The sequence below is a fragment of the Littorina saxatilis genome, unplaced genomic scaffold (genome assembly GCF_037325665.1).
Source record: "Littorina saxatilis isolate snail1 unplaced genomic scaffold, US_GU_Lsax_2.0 SUPER_6_unloc_1, whole genome shotgun sequence".
NCBI classification, from domain to species: domain Eukaryota; kingdom Metazoa; phylum Mollusca; class Gastropoda; order Littorinimorpha; family Littorinidae; genus Littorina; species Littorina saxatilis.
In genome coordinates, this window is record NW_027125698.1 from 120,249 (window position 1) to 126,062 (window position 5,814).

The 5,814-nt window shown below is 39.8% G+C and overlaps 2 long non-coding RNA genes across 2 annotated transcripts; one reads left to right on the forward strand and one right to left on the reverse strand.

Moving 5' to 3' along the window:
- Positions 1-2,446, forward strand: LOC138954140 (uncharacterized). The gene is made up of 3 exons (XR_011451725.1): positions 1-159; positions 644-911; positions 1,634-2,446. It is a non-coding gene; the product is annotated as an uncharacterized lncRNA (long non-coding RNA).
- A 108-nt stretch (positions 2,447-2,554) lies between these two features.
- Positions 2,555-5,043, reverse strand: LOC138954141 (uncharacterized). The gene is made up of 3 exons (XR_011451726.1): positions 4,711-5,043; positions 4,199-4,350; positions 2,555-3,677 (listed from the first exon to the last, which is right to left on the reverse strand). It is a non-coding gene; the product is annotated as an uncharacterized lncRNA (long non-coding RNA).
- Between the last annotated feature and the right edge of the window lie 771 nt (positions 5,044-5,814).

Sequence of the window (5,814 nt, forward strand, 5' to 3'; positions counted from 1 at the left end):
TTTTTCGAGTAAACAACGCGTCGTGCTAGCTTCTCAGCAGTGCGATTTGAGCGAGATTTCCACCCAGAAGGTGCGACTGTGGAGCACTGAAGCATCGAAAACCTTGTCGTGTGTACGGAAAACGAGTGTGGAAGGTGCACACGAGGAACTTGTAGCTAGGTAAGTTTTATTTCTTTCGTTATTTACTCTTTGCAATGATGCGATGTGTTGTTCATTCCCAAGACCGGTTTTCCGCCCTGTAAGTTGTAACACTAACAGTAACTTAGTAAGTGCTCTCTCTTCAGATACGCTTAACTTTTCAGTTGATTAAAGTCAAAAACTTGAATAAGTGCCGTTGATCTGTCCACGGAATCTAACTTATTATGAAGCATAACTATATTCCGATTCGTGATGCATAGGCTACATGTTGCGATAGTGTATGCAAAAGTAAGTTCCATTTTCAATCTGACGTGTGGGTAAGATAAGAAACAACAAACATGCATACTAAGTTGCCACTGCCAGTTTGTATAGCTGCTAAGCTTACCTCAGGCTGAGTCAGTGAGTATTTTGTACGTTTACATACAAAATGGTGATGAGGGGGAAAAAGAATGCCTTCCACAGGTGCGAAAAACTGTGATTTGATCTCAAGGCCTTTTTGTTTTAGAGCTTTTCCTGCTTTGGAACTTGGGAGATGGGATTCCTGTCGACCGTGAAGCAGAAAATGCAGAGAGGGTGCTTCTTCGGGAGTACAAGCAGAAGTTGTATGTGAAAGGGGTGCTTTATCCTGATCCATTCATCATCACAACTGGATTGAAAGGCAGCAAGATGGGCGATTCCTGTGGCCAAGCGTCTTCATCGCCGGCTGCCTGTGAGTGTGAGCTCGACCTCATGCATCGCCTCGTCAACGAGTTTTAAGGAGGAAAGGCTTACAGGTAGGAAACCTCTCTACTTTTTTAAATAAGTCATATTTGCACTTTACTTTTGAAAAAGAGAATGGTTCAAGTTGAATTGCAAGATGGCAGTGCAGCCTAACAACATTTTGGTTTCAGTGAACAGGGAATATGTGTCAAAATCTGAAAACCCAGCATACTAGTATTAATACACACTAAAATTATGCCTGTCGCTGTCATATACATATAATTTTTGAAAAGTGCAGTGATACTGATAGTGATACAGTTAATCAGCAATGACTGAACCGACTTTCTAAATTCAGGGATGATCAAATCATCTGACTAATGGCCAGGGGCGAGTACAAAAAATCCGCTGTGCTAGTTAAAACCGCTTGGCAACTCGCCTGGTTGGCTAGTGAAAATTCTCGTCAAATGCAACACTTCTGGTTGTATACTCTAGTTTCAAAACGTTATATAAACAATGCAGTTATAGCAACTGTGGTTTGTACCCGGCAAGCAATTCTTTTTGGTGGACTGGACTTTCTTGAAATGACTCACCTGTCTGGCAAGTTAAGATTTTGAGATCTGGCCATCCCTGCAACTGTCTTAATTTTGCAATGCTCTTCATGCAAGTTGCACTCAAATTTGTGAGCAATTTGTTATGTACAACTTGGTAAATTGTCCTAAATGATGCTTTAGTAAAAGTTGTTGTCTCCTTTCTCTTTCTCATATTGATTATTTTCTTTTTTTCTCCCTTTTGGCAGTGTTTTGACCATATGCAACAGGCTGCAAGTCATTTTGGAGGAGGAAGCCCCTGATTGCATCTTTGTCAAAACCAGAAAGAGACTTCTACCTGTCTCCAAGAGTCAGCCATCACAACCACCTGTTACCCAGAGCCAGCCATCACAACCTCCTGTTCCCAAAGTAATCCAATTGCCCGTTTTGATACAGGCAGCAACAGGATGCACTTAGGAGGAGGAACTAGTAGAAGTAGGGAAAGCGGTAGTAACAAAACAGCTTTTTCCTCTTAACTATGAAACCACACAGATAAACAAGGAGAGCAACCCTTCCACAAAGTAAACAATCCTGAGACTCTAATAATTTCAACAATTTGTCAACTCATGTAAAAGCTTTGCCCGATCCAGGCATTAAGCTCTACTCGTTACACATGTAATGGGCAGAGCAACATTGTTGAACAGCTGCTTCATTTCTGTAAGTTTTCAGCCTGAAAGGTAGTAGGGTGGGTCGCATCTAAAATATGAATGTTTGTCTTGTCAAAACCTATGTAAATTTTCCTACATTTTAAGACTCCCTCTTTTTCTGTAGTGGATTTTTTTTTTTTATCAGATTATTGTTTGGAGTTCTGAAAAGGAAGGCTCCTGTGTACACCATTATAGATATGACTTTTACTGTACTACATTTGTGTTTTTGGTATATATATATATATATATATATAAATATATAAAACTAGATATCTTTCTTCCCAATATGTTCATTGCCAAGTGGATGAAGTCATCAGATTTGATCTGCTGCTAGTGATAACGTTTATCAACATAAGTAAAGTTTTTTGAGCTGACGGTATTGTGTGCATTTTGTTTGCAAGTGCTGATATGTTTGACTTTGTGCTGTAATGCTTTGTCTTGTCTCTCATTCTCCCTTTCAAAGTACGAGAACTCAGATTTTGTTCTGACACACTCATTGCATCATACAAACATCAATAGACACACACAGAAAGTGAGCCAAACAAACATTTTTCCTCAGAACATGTTATGGTATGCACAGGGGACATGAAAATTATGGAGAGAAGACTGTGCCCAGGAAGAAGAGAGAAACATTCAAACAAATGAAAACAAACCAGTAAATTGTTTAAGGTTGCTCTTGGCCACTCTGGTGACATGTAGATGTACTTTATTCTACCTATATTAGCGAAACCGATAGGCTAGATCCTGAAGGTGTAATCCTCGTCTCTGTTGCATAAACAACATCTCATCTATACTATAACTTTTAGGGTCAATACTCATTGGTTGATCGCTAAAAATTCTTGTCTTTTTAGAATTTTTGACTTTTTCCTGCCATCTTCTTGTTGCAAAGGGTGACACTAAAACCATGAATTAATTGTAAGAGACTGGTCGTGGCTATACCAGTGCAATATGATATGTTCTGCGAGAAATCAGATTTCTGAATAACCATGGATTTTTCCTGTCTGCGTTCTTTTTCTTAGCCATGTTTGCAAGCTTTAGTTTGAACATCAGTCTATTGTTCTCCTTAGTCAGCTTAATCATTGCAATAAGATTGTGCATAACGGGTGTGCATTAAGTTGGCATCTGCTTATACAAAAAAAACTATCAACAAATAAGGCCCAAAAAAAAATAGGTCTGTTTACGGTAACATAGGCCAAAAAAATAGGGTCGGGATTTTTTTATATTTTTATTTTTATTTTTTTCCAAAAAACCATATTTTTACGTTATTTTGCCAAAAAAACTAGATTTTTTTTTTTTCCCAAATGCCAAAAAAAAGTCTAGGGTCGCGCGAAAAAAACTAGGGTCGGTCGGGTTACCGTAAACAGACCTTTTTTTTTTTTTTGGCCTAAGCAAAAACAAGAGCACCCAGAAATGTTTCTGTTGTGAATGGGTCTTGTTCAGGGCTAGAGTCACACTTTTCTGGCAATCAACTAGCTGCACCATTCCTCTCCCTTGATGATCCTTGGGCCTGGCTCGTCTCAAACTGGAATTCCAGATCTCGCATTGCCCATTTTCTTCTGCCTAGCCGGTGCTCTGGTCGGGGTATGTCTATCAGCACTCTTGCTGTCTGAAACATTGCCAAACAGGGTTCATTCTGTCAGTATTTATGGTAGTATTACATCTTCATGCAGGGTTCTCCACATATGTTGTCCGTTTGGGTTCAATGCCCCCAACTTCAACTTATAAAGGTGGTCATTTGGACCCACTGTAGTCATTTTCAGTGCAATACAGAACTCCCCCTGTGAATTCCCCGGTACACTTGTTTTTGTTCCTTTGGCTTCTATGGAGAGCTCTCCTAATGTTGATCAAATCGCACTCTGGAAACAAACCACCCACATAAAACTTAGCTTGGCTTCCCACATTCATAAGCCTCATATATTGATATTGATTGATATTCATTCTTGTTCAGATTTCAAAACACACGAACAGACGAAAAGTCAATTAAATCACTCAAGCTGTAAGGCACAGACACATCATAGTGATACTAGGAACAGCATGTGTGAACAAATACATTCAACACCTTCCCATCTTCTTTACTGCGTACACACACAAAATATAACAAGAAAGTTATTTAAAAAAAAAACTTACTCTGTGTTGAAATCCAGGGTATCCCAAGTTTTGTGTTGGGAAAGAGTTCTCTGCAGTTGGTGTGCCATCAAGAAAGTGTTGAGAACAAACCCTTGCAGGTGAAAAAAAAAGCTTGTGCTGGGTTCTTCTTGTGTGTTGGATGCGGATGCAAGCTGTTGAAAACAGACAGATGCATATCAGATTTAACAATTTATGGCTCTACAAAGCAATTTTTATTGCTTTTTAATCACAGCCATGCTCTAACAACATGAAGTAAAACAAAAAAAACAAGAAACGGAAACACACTGACACAGAAAGTGAGCCACATTTTTTGATCTCATGCACGGCAGATTCAAACAAGTATTTCATGCAGTGCCGGTGTGCAGCTTTTGTAACGTTCAAAGCTGTATAAATGCAGGTCTAGCTAAACGGTTTTGTAATCATGCTATGGAATTTGCAGAAAAAACAATAAATCGCATGAATGTCAGGCAATAAAATAAGTTGATCAAGAACTGTTACAGTGTTGCGCTTACCTGAACGGTGGTTGGCATGAACAGCACAGACTCGTGTGGAACCTGGTGAATTTTGCAAAGTTTAGCTTTCCATTTTGAAGACGGTAGCTTCCGTTGTCACAATCAATCATCGGGCAGTGACATGCCATTGTTAAAATCGATAATCGCTGAATTTACATCGACAAAACAACAAAATAAACACAAGTGTCTGACTCGTCAGTCGCAGAACATACGCAAAGCTGTGTTGCAGACGATTTGTTTCCTCGAAAAAATGACGCAGCCAATGAGAGGCGTCTGTGCGGTCACGTGATTTTCCTTCTTTGTTCCATGTAAACGTCGGAACTGTTTAGTGGTGTATTGCTACCGCTCAATGTCAAATCCCGTTCTGTTGAGTCGATCGCCGAATTTGGCAACTTTATTAATTTGCACAAAAGTTAGAACATTTAAAATACAAAATCGCCACTTTGTGGAAAGATCATGCATAGGCTGAAGTTTATGTCATCCAAATTTAAAGTGATTCTGTCAACAGATGTAGAAGTTATTAGCATTTCAGAGGGTTGCATTTTGGGGGGGTCACCCTGTAATTCTTTCTTAAAATCGTTTATTTAACGTCACTCTGTAAAAACATTGGCGACATTTGTCTTACAGCCTGTGAAAACACCGGAAGAGTTCGGTTAACGCGATTCGTGTGGAACTAAAGGTAAAAGTGGATCAAAGTGAGGAAAAACTAACTCAGCAGTCAACAGGCCTGCATAATATATAACGTCATACACTTATCGCACTAAAACCTGGTGCGCTGGAATAGTGAACATTTTTAGCTTGATCTTGGCCTTACAAAAATGAGGCAGAGCGCTTTTTAAATATCTGATATCTAATAAACAAAGGGAAGTTTGTTTGTTTGCTTAACGCCCAGCCGACCACGAAGAGCCATATCAGGGCGGTGCTACGTTGACATATAACGTGCGCCACACACAAGACAGAAGTCGCAGCACAGGCTTCATGTCTCACCCAGTCACATTATTCTGACACCGGACCAACCAGTCCTAGCACTAACTCCATAATGCCAGACGCCAGGCGGAGCAGCCACTAGATTGCCAATTTTAAAGTCTTAGGTATGACCCGGCC